This window comes from Balaenoptera physalus (assembly GCF_965194825.1).
Source record: "Balaenoptera physalus genome assembly, chromosome: 7".
Taxonomy (NCBI): Eukaryota; Metazoa; Chordata; class Mammalia; order Artiodactyla; family Balaenopteridae; genus Balaenoptera; species Balaenoptera physalus.
Window position 1 is genome coordinate 44,479,464 of NC_138886.1, and position 14,827 is coordinate 44,494,290.

General features: G+C 39.0%; 1 long non-coding RNA gene across 1 annotated transcript; it reads right to left on the reverse strand.

Annotated features, from left to right (window-relative positions):
• Window positions 1-231: 231 nt before the first annotated feature.
• Window positions 232-14,527, reverse strand: LOC309665008. The gene is made up of 2 exons (XR_014266149.1): window positions 13,814-14,527; window positions 232-316 (listed from the first exon to the last, which is right to left on the reverse strand). It is a non-coding gene; the product is annotated as an uncharacterized lncRNA (long non-coding RNA).
• Between the last annotated feature and the right edge of the window lie 300 nt (window positions 14,528-14,827).

A 14,827-nucleotide genomic window follows, 5' to 3' on the forward strand; every position in this document is an offset into this window, starting at 1 on the left:
CTTTCCTTTTTGTTCCAACTAGTTGAGTTGAAGGCTACTGTTATTTGTTCTCAAAGCAAAACAACAGTAAAGGTCCTTCTGTATTTTTTGATATAAATAAACATATGCTTATGTTCATGTTTATGAAAATTAAAAATAAAATAAAGCTGTACATAATTTCATCCAATTACAATAGAGGAGTATTTTTTTTTATTTTTGAATTTTATTTTATTTATTTTTTTATACAGCAGGTTCTTATTAGTCATCCATTTTATACACATCAGTGTATACATGTCAATCCCAATCTCCCAATTCATCACACCACCACCCCCACCCCCTGCCGCTTTCCCCCCTTGGTGTCCATACGTTTGTTCTCTACGTCTGTGTCTCTATTTCTGCCCTGCAAACCGGTTCAACTGTACCATTTTTCTAGGTTCCACATATATGCGTTAATATACTATATTTGTTTTTCTCTTTCTGACTCACTTCACTCTGTATGACAGTCTCTAATAGAGGAGTATTTTTTAAAATCAGTGTTTAAATAGTTGTGTCCTCTAAATTTTGGTAGCCAGGTTTCAAGCCCCAGTTATTCTCTCTTTTATTTCCACTTTGATTCTTGTCTTCCAAGACAAATTTTTAAAAAGCCCTTCCCCTCCAGTTTGATAACCTCAGAAATTTCACCGCAATAAACTCTAGTTGAAAGGGGCACCTCTTCCTGGAAACAAAAAGGAAAGTAGAGAATATGGCTACATTTGCCTAGTTTCCCTATCATGATATTTATTCTTTCAACAAAATGTGAGACAAAGTCAACAGTTGAGAGGGAATGGAAGAAAATGAGTGCAAGATATGAAGAGAAAGGAGAAGGCATAAAATAATCATCTCAAAGACTAAAAGAAATAAATTACAGATGTAAAAGAATTTTGAATGAGATACTTTCTATTTTCAGAATTGCAGTTAGATCCCAAAAGCCTAGAGAATTGATGGGTCTGCCAGATGCTTGTATGAAGGATCTATAAAAAGACAGCAAAATGGCTAGTAATCACCACGTTCTATAGCCTATAGAATTACAAGCAACGTTTAAGAATTCACAGAGGAGGACTGTTTGAAAGGGAATTTCAAGGAAAGATGGAGTTTTGAATGATGAATTTTACCACCTTCCCCATAGATAGCAGAAGGTTGGTAGGGCTCCAAGGGAGCCATTAGAGGGAGCCTCAAGAAAAAAAAATAAAGTAGAGCTACAGGCACTTGATTCCTGCTTTCACCTGCTCTTAGTAAGAGAATAAGAAAAGAGCTCAGTACTGGAATCAGACCAAGGTGTTGATCCAGCAGACCAAGGATGTGTACTGTTTATTGTAGGATACGAGTGGTCGCTGTAGAGGGGAGTCAGATATGAATATTCTTATAGCATCTTTGCTCAAATAATTCTTTGCCTTTAAGGTTGAAGAAACTCCAAGTTCAAAAGGCTGTTGATGTATATCTTGTCACGGTATTGGTGGAGTTGGTGGGTGCAGAAACTGAGGTAGTGGGTCACAAGAGTTTGCTAACTCTAACAGAGCCAAGATTCCCTCTGCTGGGGGAGGAGGTCACTGAAAACCCTGTTGGGGGGATCACTAAAGACAAAAGAAGAGCCAGCATTTGAATACCTGACCTGACAGAGGTTAACGTCAGGTTCTCAGACAAGAGAGAACTTTCATTAGCCTTAGCTAAGTGAAATGGTCTTTCCCCATTTTCACTCATCCTCTCCTGATCTTGACCCTCCAGGATCCAACAGAAACATAACAAGGGGCTTGGGGTAGAGAAGTGGAAGAGCAAGGTGAAGAAACACTGAAAATATAGACTATGCTCTACTCCTCCACTGAATATCCTCAAACCATGGGTCAGCTGAGCTGGGAAGAGGAGAAACTTTTAATTGAATGATAAGTTCAAGGTGTAATTGAGACTGGACTACACTTTTTTTCTTTGACCTGAGAATGTGTTTGTTTATATTTGAAAGTGGTCAGAATTCATGAAATATGTCTGAGAGGCCATCGGTGAGTGAGGAAGAGAACTCCTACTCATTGGGTTGGAAAGCAGTGACTGGAGAGAAGAAACAGCTTTCCTGCTTTGTCCCTATGGAGAAAAGCCCATTCATTAAGCTTGCCATACTCAGTGAAAGCATTGTAAATAACAGGATTGTCAGACAGTATCTATTTTGGGATTCTAGTTATGGATTTCAAGTGAAGCCAGTCAGCTACATTGTGATAGTCCCCCAAAATATTCTGCTCCTTCAGTATTGGAACAGAAGAAGTGAACGATCTGGTTTGACCAATGTTAGAATTTTGCTGTACAAATACATAAAAAGGGAGTGAGAGGTGAACTATTGCTATTTTCAAGAAAGCAACTACAATGATGGATTATGAATGGAATCTGAGTTGAGAGAGAAGGAAAACAGAGACAGTAGGGGGACGAAGAGTGAAAAGGAAGTAGAATTATAGAGCAAAGGCTCAATAAGGCAAGAACTGTTACAGTTAAGAAGCTACAGGAAGTAACTAGAAGAATAAATTGCAAAGGTCCAAGAGTGATTTATTACTTGAAACAGAAATTTCAGAGGTGATGCAACTTGTGATGAGGGCAAGATTTAGGGTAAGATTGGTTGGGTGAAAATTTTGTGGGAGGTGAGGTTGTTAAGAAACTGATCAGGTTAAAAGTATATTGTGGACTGGTTAGAACTAGTTTGAGTTAGTTTAAATGAGTTGGACCAATTTTTTTCAGTTTAAACCAGTTTGATTCGTGCTGAACCAATAGATCTATCATTTTTTAATTTTATACCTCATTGATTTCATCAACCATGAAATAAATATGAACTTGTTTTACCTAATTTAAAATTATTTACATTGGTGCAGCCACTATGGAAAACAGTATGGAGGATCCTCAAAAAACTAAAAATAGAGTTGCCATATGATCCAGCAATCCCACTTTGGGCATATATCCAGAGAAAACTATAATTCTAAAAGATACATGCACCCCAATGTTCATTGCAGCACTATTTACAATAGTCAAGACATGGAAGCAACCTAAATGTCCATCGACAGATGACTGGATAAGGAAGATGTGGTACATATATACAATGGACTACTACTCAGCCATAAAAAAGAATGAAATAATGCCATTTGCAGCAACATGAATGGACCTAGAGATTATCATACTAAGTAACATAAGTCAGACAGAGAAAGACATACCATATAATATCACTTATATGTGGAATCTAAAATACAACACAAGTGAACATACCTACGAAAGAGAAACAGACTCACAGACATAGAAAACAGACTTATGGTTGCCAAGGGGGTGAGGGTAGAAAAGGGGTGGATTGGGAGTTTGGGATTACCAGATGCAAACTATTATATACAGAATGGATAAACAACAGGGTCCTACTGTACAGCATAGCGAAATATAATCAATATCCTGTGATATTGGAAATGGAAAAGAATATGAAAAAGAATATATATATATATGTGTATATAACTGAATCACTTTGCTCTACAGCAGAAATTAACACAACACTGTAAATAAACAATACTTAAATAAATAAGAGAAACATATACCATGAAAAAATAAAATAAAATAAAATAATTTACATTAAATTACACAGTATGTTAGCATTAAGTATTGTTTTTTACTTTGATTAGTGGCTTATAAGGTTAGTTTAGATTTATAGTGACTTACATTTACATGGACTTTATTTAGAAAATCCATGCCAAAGTTAAGGAGTATTCCCATTAGTTAGAGATTCCTTTTGAACAGGATACAAAGTTTTACTAAGTGGGTGAACCCATAATACAGATGTTAAAAATTATAGGAATCCATAGTGCTTTCTTCTCTTCCAAAATATAAAAATTGTCTTGTGGTTTGAATTTATCTCTGCAAGGTCTGACCATTTTTCTGAGTAGGAGAAAAGTAAACAGACTTCCTGCTTCATCCCTCTGGAAGGAAGCCTGTTCATTAAGCCTGCCATACTTGGTGAAAGCATTGTAACAGGACTGCCAGACAGTAACCATTTTGGGTTTCTGGTCATGGATTTCAAGTGAAGGCACTTAGCTACTTAATACTCTGCTCCTCCAGTATAGGCACAAACACTCCTACTCAGACTCTATCTTATAAACCTTACATCTCATTTCTGAGTATTAATTCTGTTCATTTCATGCTGTTTCTCAGCCATAACCTATAAATTTGTTACTACCTTCACATAGGAAAAAAATGTCCTCCTTATAACTAGATGCACTTATTTGTAAATAGATTGAAGCAATGTCTACCAATAAAACCATATTTCCACCAACACTCTGAGAATCATTTTCCTTGTCGGCGTTAAGTGAGAATGTGAAAAAGACCGAAATGTATATAGTTGGAGTCCTCCTTCTGTCCCTTCCAGGTGAGGTGGACCACAGCTCTCTGACCCAACTTTGACTGATTCTTCATACCCATTCAAGCATGAACACTATGTTTGAAGTAACATACACTCCTCCCTGAGAGTTATAACCAGATGGTATTAGAACATCCTCTGCTTTATTTTACCATATTCATGAATATAGGCCATCTAACAATCATAAATTATAAAGATTACAAATGAATTGGAAAATATATCAATTTGTTATAAAGATACTTTACATCTAGATGTTTCATTAATCACATTATTGGCAGTATTACATAAACCAATATTTTTTAAAGTATGGTTTTAGGATCCTACGTCTGAATCTTCTGGGATTATATTCAAAGTGCTGAGTCCAGGATGGAACCACCACCCAAGTGACTTAGACTGGGGTCGGAGTGGGGGGCTGGGAATCTACAATTTAAAGAAATTTCTCAGTAAGTTTTTACACACAGGACAGTTTGAGAGCCATCTTTCATACTAAACTCAGATCCAGGACTTGGAACTCAGATGTCCATTCCCCAAATTGAGGCAGGACTATGTCCCATTTCAGCAGGAAGTAGAGCAGTTGTCACCCTAAAAGATTTGTGGAAGGTTGAAAGAAAAAGGGGGATTGAAACCGAGTCCCCCTAAAACCAAGATCCTCTGTTGGGTTTACTTTTTAAATTTTTTTTATAGCTCTCTATCTCTTTTTTTAAATTTTTATTTATTTATTTATTTTTGGCTGTGTTGGGTCTTCATTGCTGCATGCAGGCTTTAGTTGCAGCAAGCAGGGGCTACTTTGTGTTGCGGTGCAGCAAGCAGGGGCTACTTTGTGTTGCAGTGCATGGGCTTCTCATTGTGGTGGCTTCTCTTGTTGTGGAGCACGGGCTCTAGGCATGCGGGCTTTAGTAGTTGCAGCACATGGGCTCAGTAGTTGTGGCTCACGGGCTCTAGAGTGCCAACTCAGTAGTGTGGCTCATGGGCTTAGTTGCTCTGCGGCATGTGGGATCTTCCTGGACCAGGGCTCAAACACATGTCTCTTGCATTGGCAGGCGGATTCACGACCGCTCTGCCAACAGACATGCCTTCTGCTGAGTTTATGATTAATGTCTCTATCCAAAACGATTATTCCCTTTCTTGTCCAACACCTGTTCTCCTCAAGATTGAAGAGTATCAAAGAAAAGGGGGGATTGAAACTGAGTAGGACCCTGTGGGGCTCTTAGGCACAAAAGCCTTTCTGTGTCCCCCACTTCTTGATTACAGAAAATAGGCTTCATTCAGCCTTCATGACCCTCCCTGAGTTCCAAGGGCAGGTTCAAACAGTTACTAACTAGGGAAGGGAGGGGATGCGGAGACAAGGGAGGAACAGTCAAGAAACAATAGTGCAGAAAGAGAAAAACAAATATTGTATATTAACGCATATATGTGGAACCTAGAAAAATGGTACAGATGAACCAGTTTGCAGGGCAGAAATAGAGACACAGATGTAGAGAACAAACGTATGGACACCAAGGGGGGAAAGTAGCAGGGGGATGAATTGGGAGATTGAGATTGACATATATACACTAATATGTATAAAATAGATAACTAATAAGAACCTGCTGTATAAAAAAATAAATAAAATAAAATTCAGAAAAAAAAAAGAAAGAAACAATAGTGCAGCCTTGGGGCAGGGTCCTGTGTCCCCGTTCCCCACCCCCCCACCTCCAAGGGATATACATAACAATATCTCTGAGCTGTTTTGCAGGTTCTGAAATCCTACCAGGTGGGAGAAGTGAACCGTATGCTGCCCACAAGCATGTAGACCCCAGACTGGTTGGAACCAGAAGGTTGATGATGCTGACTCCCACTTAGCTCACCATCAACCAGAAAGAAGGATGTCCATGAGTTGATCATGCCCTCTTTGAACTATTACTATAAAACTCCTCACTACTCCCTCCAGGTTGGGACACACAGTTTTGAAGGCATTAGCCTGCTGTGGTCCCCTTTGCCTGGCAAAGCAATAAAGCTATTCTCTTCTACTTCACACACACACACACAAAATATCAAGGTAAAGTATCCTCATTCCCATAAACCAGGAAAACCAGGTATTTAGTTGCAGGATTTTAAAAAATATGTATTTTAAAATGCATACATGATCTCAAAATTAGATAAACAAAATCTATTCAACCAACTGCCCCTTGAAATACTGAAATGGGCTTATTTCTATAGGATTTATCAATGACCTACCTTTATAGACAAATTAAGACAAAGAGTGGAGAAAAGTTGGATAATTCAATCTCCCTTTATCTCACACATCCAAATCCCATTATTCTTATTTTCAGAAATTTGGGGTCTGAGTCTCAAAAAACATTTCCTCAATTCTGATTTTCCATTTGCCTATGCAAACTCTGGCTCTTAAAAAAAAAAAAAGAACAAATTTATTTCAGAGATTCCTTCTCAGTGAGAGGTGAAAGGTTGCATTATAAGTTAGAATTCAAGTACATTTAAGGGCATTTTTTTCCTATGGATACTTTTGCTCAAATGATCCTCTGTCCCCTGTCTCCTCACCATCCCCACTGTAGTGCCTTCCTTTCCTCTTCTCATCCTCTGTACCTGACTTAGTTAAGTCAAGAGTATTTCAGCTTTCTCTCAGGCTTTCGCTTTTACTAGCACTTATCTTCCTGCCCAAGGTCACTCACCTCATTTTTAATTTGCACAAACCTATTGTACTTGCATAGATTAGAATTTTGCTGGCTCCTTGAAATCTACTTTCTGTACTATTAAGTGTTTGTCTTTCAAGACATTTTAGCCTCATTTGTTCTCCCTCTGAGCCTGAGCAAAGTGGATCAACTATTGAGGGAGCATTTGCAGTTGCTTTAGAGATTTTTAAGTTTGGTTCCCTGTGCTTTTTATAGAGGAGCCAATTAGCTTTTCAAACTTTTTATTTACACAGTTGCTAAAAGAAGAGAGGGATGAGTAATTAACTTTAGAAATTGGCTCATCAGAAAATGGAAAGATTCAATGGCTATCTATATTGTCTTAAAAAATTCATTTTCCCCCAATAATCCGTGTGTGTGTGTGCACGTGCACACATGTGTTTGCAAACAGAAAGAAGAGATAGAGCATACGTCAGTGAAGAAAGAACTTCTACTTTGTGTAAGGCACCACGATGATTGCTGTGGGATACACAATGAGAATTAAAAATAATCTGTACTTTCAGAGGCGTTTCCAGCATAACTTTGGAGGCAGTTGTGTCCACAAACACTAAGAGGAAGCTGGGAAAAGGGGCTTGAGCCAAACTGCTGAGTGTAGGTTTCCACACACAGCAGCAGGGCAAGAGCCAAAGGTTTAGGAAACGAACCTAATTTCAAATCCCATGACCTTGAGGAAATGGTTAACATCTGCTGAGCCTCAGTTTGTATGTCTTTAGAGATTAGCAGCACCTAGCTCCTGAGGTGGCTATAAGGAGTAGAGATAAAGTAGGTAATGTGCCTAGTGCATGGTAAAGGCTCAATAAATAGGAGTTATTATTATGGAAATAGCGGCTGCCAGTTTGCAAATTGAACTCTTTGCAACTGTACCTGGAATGCAAAATCAATAGTCCCTGCACCTAGATGTAAACCTATTTTTATTTCAAGAAGTTGGCTCCAAATCAAAATGCATTTTTTAGGGCAGGAGTCAACTTCAATGCTGTTTAAGCAGTGTGAGCCATGTTAGAGACTTTGAGGTCAGCAAGGCACATGAAAATAAGGGGTCAATTAAAACCCCTGTAGTTTAAAATCAGCTGGTCTAATCCGATGAGAGGAAGCTCAAGGATAACCTTCCTTGTTCAAAAAGTTTTGACCTCTAGATACTTCATCCATACTCCCAAAACACTGCACCTTATTTAAAGGGTAGCTCTACATGTGCTGCCATAAATGAATGTCCATGACATATAGATGTTTGTGCCAACTACAAATTGGCACTTGCCATCTACCTCTACAAGGATTAAATCATGAACTGCTGCAGCTGCTGACCTTCAACACCCCCTGAAAGGATTTCAGGGTGGAGATCAGGAATGAGGCACTCTGTGCTCTGGAAAAAACTTGCAGAACAGGTCTTCAGAGGGATATTTTCAGAAGATTTTATGAGCCCAATTCTTGCATCTCCTCTTATCTAGAAAAGCACTAAAATCCTTCACGGTGACATCTGCTCCTTCTGACTAGCAGTAACCTTCAAGAGACTAGCAGCAGCCTTCTGCAAAACATATGTGCTTGATTGCATGTATTCCCCCTTCACCAAAATAACATATATACTGACCTTCCCCCTACCTCTTTGGAGCAGTTTCTCAGAGCTATCTGAAATTCTGTCTCCCATGCTATAATCCTCATTTTGCCCCAAATAAAACTTAACTCACAACTCTCACGCTGTGCATTTTTTCAGTTGACATGTGAAAAATTATAGTGAACACCTGAAGTTTTTGTTTTACAAATCTATTCCCTCAGCTTCTGGTAATGGAAATATGTTTTGTCTAGAGACCATCTCTCGCCTTTGTCAATCAAGGTACCCTGGCCAAGAGGAAGGCTTGTGACTCAAACTAAGCAATCTGACACTTCCCTGGGAGTTTGAATCTCAAATGATATTTACACAAGCACAAAAAGGGACAGAGCTGATGCACGCTTACGACGTGGGTTCCTGTTACCACAATGCCCAGAATACTCTGATTCCTGTCCTTTCCAAATATCTTTACCTAGCTCTTCAACCTTTTCTTCAATTCTTCCTTAAGGAAGAAATATGCTTTAGCACATCAATGGACATTCTTTGTGTTCCCTACCTACAGATATAACATCTTAAAATTGTTTTCCAATAAATTGCTTTTCCTTTCAAGTTAGCAAGACTAGACTCCTGTGCTTTCAAACAAGAACCCTAAAATACAGTGATAAATTAATAAACATTGTGTTTGTTTCTATATGTATATTTTAAACTCATTTACTCTACAAATTTTTGTACTAAAATTTTCTTACAAGGTGTATTACTTTTGTAAGTAAAAAGCACTAGTAAGTTAAAAAGAAATTTAGGTAACCAGGAGAGTCCTCTGTAAATAAACTTCACTTGAATCCTCTTTGCAAACTAGGAGCAATTTTCACTAGGAAGCAGGGGCAGCAGGATTAACAGCAAACTGTTACAAGCACAGTGCCAGAGGGAAATAGCAAGAGTTACTGAAAGGGGAGAAAGGACCGCAGTGGAAAAGTTCAAGGGTACTAGCTGCCCCATGTTTTGTTATTACTTATGGTAAGGCCAACAGATCAGGAGACAACTGCTATTGAAAAGATGAATGTTATACTCACAGATCCCAAGAAGAGAGGGCACACCACATCATGGGGGACACAGAGGGAAGAACTGGGGTTGGTCAAGAAACAGAGGGACAGAGCGAAACTGTGGGCAAGAGCCCTTATTGTGGTTTGCATTTGAAAGGCAGACTTATGGATGAATTGTTTACTTTCTCTAGGAATTGGCCAACCGTGGACGGGGCAGTCCCTCCAAGGTCAGCAAGACCCCAGATGTCAAAGCATCAGAATTCAGAAAATAAAAGACATGGTTAATACACCTCACTTTCTAGATAAGACTCTTGAATTCCTACTCCTTCCACAATCCACGGAAGTTCAAAACCTTCTCTGGGAGTTCTGCAAATTTTCAAGAAAGCTAGCATTTCATTCTCAGAGTAATCCTGATCTCTGGGATTCTGCATTTTTGCATATATTTCTGTTTTATACCATAGAATCCCAATGTAGAATGCAGTTCTCTCTTCAGTTTCCAGGGGTGGGGGATGGAGAGGTGAATCACACTGAATATACTATGTGCCAAGAGGCAATCAGCTATATGTTGGGGAATTTAAAGATAAATAGGAGATGATTTAAGGAGCAAAATGTCCAGGAGGAGAGATAGATACATAAACAGGCATAAGACAATGCTACATTGGAGGACTATAAAAAGTTAGAGCAGTTTGTACACATAAACCCAGGCCTATCCCAAATATTTGGGGCTTAGAAAGAATACAGATGGAGGCCCATGTAACACATGTCTAAGTGTTTAAAAGAGACATATCAAGCTAACAGACTGCTAAATAGAACATGTTCTACTCTTCTTCTGTGACGAACAGAACTTCATAATACCAGGAAGGCCAGGTCTTGAGTTTGGAATTCTCAGAGTTCTGAGAACATGGCAGTACAGGGAAAGATGGCCCCTGGCTCCCAGCTTGTGGCCTTTGGCATTCTTCCCTACTTTTCCTCCCCCTGGTTCCTTTCCATACTTGCTCACAAACATGTGGACACACAGGTGGTATATACAAGCTCCAGCCACCGCCTCCACAAACAGCTGTCCTTTGGTCACTACTTAGTCTAGAGTGTACCCACCAGGGGTGCCATTTTTGTCTTTAGGAGCAAAGACAGAGGGAACAGACTCACCCAGGCTCTGAAAGTAGGGTCAAAGCCACTTAAACAGGAATTCCAAGGTCCTAGATAGCAGAGTCAGGTCAGAAGGGAGTGCCTCTTGGGGTGGGCCAGGCACTCTTTGGCCTATAGTGTGAGGCACAGCAGTCAAGGGCTACTGCGAGGCCTTCTGAGGCATAATCTCCTTCTTGCCTGGGTTAAAATGCAATATTGCTTAGCCTTTTTCATCACATTTTTCTCAAGGTGAATCATCTAAAAATGCATGCAGCATTGTAGCTTCAGATGCACTGGTTTGGGTCAAGGGTCGGATAAGTGTGTTTACTTGATTTTCAGTCCCCACCTGATGAATTTTTGAAGAAATGCTATTTTTGGACTTGTGAAGCATTACAATTCTATTTTCCAATGGCTATATAGGCTAATAACCTACCATCAGGAAAGAGAAAATAGGAAGAAATTCTTCTTTTTGGCTACAAATCCCAATTTAGAGTCTAAAGTATAATAGGACCATCTTCAAGGACAAAGGACCACATGTTTCCAAGCTTTTGTTTCAACCAGACGTTTTCCTATCCCTGGCTGTTTTCATTTACTACCACCTGCAGGCCAGGCTTGTCCTGGATCAGTTTTCATCAGGGTCACAAGGAAATAACACAGCTCAAGTTGAGTTAAAGCAAGGTGATTCCTTCACTACAGGTGTGCTGCACCTGCTTTCTTGCCTAGCTTGTCTTCACCTCAGTTCCTGATATTTCTTGGCTTTCTGCGTATTTTTCAATCTTTCTTTTTCTTCTCACTCAGTGTCTACAGATCTTCCACTTGCTAATCATCCCCATCAACTCCTGGCCACTTGCCATGTTTTGTTCTCTAGTACTTATGTCCTCCTGACTTCTGTTGGCTCCGAGCCCTGATATATTGCCGTCTTGATCCCTAAGATTTTTGTGGTTTGTGATGACCTAAAGCAGTCTCATCGCCCTACCCAATTCCCTGACCTACAGCCACCCTGACATTGACTAGTACAGTGAAAGCAAAAACAGGCCATGCCTTGAAGCAAAATCCCCTCCTCCAGTCTTAATTTTCCTATATCATAGTAGCAGAGATGAGAGGATTTTATCTCTCACTTATTTCACTGCTTCTTTTCCAATAAAATTTTTCCCCACTCAATCCTACGAAACCTATCTCAAACCCATAATACTGTGGACATAAATGTTATATAAGACCGTTCTATCTCCAAATCATGAACCTGGGCATATTACCCTTCGACTATGACATTGTACTTCCAACTATTCCCAATTTGGACTCATCAGAACCTCTGGTCTATTGACCTCTATATGCTAAGCAATCCTTCAGCCTGTTTAATTTCTTCACTTCCCTCCTCATCCAGTTTATATGGCATAATCATTGATTTCAAAATCACTTTCGTTCACACTGGTCAAAATGGCCAGCATCGAAAAGTCTATGAATAACAAATGCTGGAGAGGGTGTGCAGAAAAGAGAACCTTCCTACACTGCTGGTGGGAATGTAAATTGATACAGCCACTAAGGAGAACAGTATGGAGGCTCCTTAAAAAACTAAAAATAGAGCTACCATATGATCCAGCAATTCCACTCCTGGGCATATATCCAGAGAAAACTCTAATTCAAAAAGATACATGCACCCCAGTGTTCACTGCAGCACTATTTACGATAGCCAAGACATGGAAGCAACTTAAATATCCATCGACAGAAGAATGGATAAAGAAGATGTGGTACACATATACAATGGAATATTACTCAGCCAAAAAAAGAGTGAAATAATGCCATTCGCAGCAACATGGATGGACCTAGAGATTATCATACTAAATGAAGTAAGCCTGACAGAGAAAAATGAATATCATATGATATAATTTTACGTGGATCTTAAAAAAATGGTACAAATGAACTTATTTACAAAACAGAAATAGACTCACAGATAGAGAAAACAAACTTATGGTTACCAAAGGGGAAGGGAGGAGGAGAAATAAATTAGGAACTTGGCATTAATAGATACACATTACTGTACATAAAATAAACAACAAGGACCTACTGTATAGCACAGGAAACTATAGTCAGTATTTTATAGTAACTTATAATGGAAAATAACCTGAAAAAATGTGAATATATATATGTGTATGTGTGTGTGTGTGTGTGTGTGTGTGTGTGTGTGTGTGTGTGTATACATATATATAACTGAATTACTTAGCTGTACACCTGAAACATTGTAAATCAACTATATATCAATTAAAATTAATTAATTAATTAATTCTTTTAAAAAACACTCTCACTGATACCCCAAACTCCTTTATCTCTTTGTATTTTGTCACATTTCATCTGGGATCAACCCTGCTGTTGGGTTTTCTTCCTGGTAACACTTAAGCATCTAATAGTTTCTGGAGAAAAACACAACAGGGCAAACTGTTACCACTATAAATCCATAATCACTCACCTCAAGTGAGCTCTCAACACCGCCCATCAATCCTACCTGTTTCTCCTAGACAACTGGCCCTCTCACTTCTCCATTTCCCTCAAAACTGTGATGTGCCTGATCAGCCTGCCCCTACTGTGTATGACCAACCATCTTCTTTTCCTTCCACCACAGAGAAAATTGAAGCTCTCAGAAAAAAATTCCCTCAGGTTTCAGTTACCAGTTCCACAAATCTACCTATTGTTCTCAAGACAGTGCCCAATACATGGACATGTCCTGCCTCTCATCCAACAACCCCGCAGCCTTTATGCTTCAGCCACACTGGCCTTCGAAAGGCCCTCTAACATCATGTCTGAAACTAGGGGAAGAATCATTCAAGTTATTGGATAAATTAAAATTTCCAAGCCCACTAGATAATACTTTAAGGGGAAGGGCTTGAAAGTGGTATATGTAACAAGAGCCTCAGGTCATTCTTTTTTTAAGTTTTGAATTTTATTTTATTTATTTTTTTATACAGCAGGCCCCTATTACTCATCAATTTTATACACATGAGTGTATACATGTCAATCCAAACTGCCCAATTCATCATACCACCACTCCCACCCCCCCGCCACTTTTCCCCGTTGGTGTTCATACATTTGTTTTCTACATCTGTGTCTCAATTTCTGCCCTGCAAACCAGTTCATCTGTACCATTTTTCTAGGTTCCACATATATGCATTAATATACGGTATTTGTTTTTCTCTTTCTGACTTACCTCACTCTGTATGACACTCTCTAGATCCATCCACGTCTCTACAAATGACCCAATTTCATTCCTTTTTATGGCTGAGTAATATTCCATTGTATATATGTACCACATCTTCTTTATCCACTCCTCTGTTGATGGACATTTAGGTTGCTTCCATGTCCTGGCTATTGTAAATAGTGCTGCAATGAACATTGCGTGCATGTGTCTTTTTGAATTATGGTTTTCTCTGGGTATATGCCCAGTAGTGGGATTGCTGGATCATACGGTAATTCTATTTTTAGTTTTTTAAGGAATCTCCATACTGTTCTCCATAGTGGCTGTATCAATTTACATTCCCACCAACAGTACAAGAGGGTTCCCTTATCTCCACACCCTTTCCAGCATTTGTTGTTTGCAGATTTTCTGATGATGCCCATTCTAACTGGTGTGAGGTAATACCTCACTGTAGTTTTGATTTGCATTTCTCTAATAATTAGCGATGTTGAGCAGCTTTTCATGTGCTTCTTGGCCATCTGTATGTCTTCTTTGGAGAAATGTCTACTTAGGCCTTCTGCCCATTTTTGGATTGGGTTGTTTGTTTTTTTAATATTGAGCTGCATGAGCTGTTTATTTTTGAGATTAATCCTTTGTCCGTTGATTCGTTTGCAAATATTTTCTCCCATTCTGAGGGTTGTCTTTTTGTTTTGTTTATGGTTTCCTTTGCTGTGCAAAAGCTTTGAAGTTTCATTAGGTCCCATTTGTTTATTTTTGTTTTTATTTCCATTACTCTAGGAGGTGGATCAAAAAAGATCTTGCTGTGATTTATGTCAAAGAGTGTTCTTCCTATGTTTTCCTCTAAGAGTTTTAGAGTGTCCAGTCTTACATTTA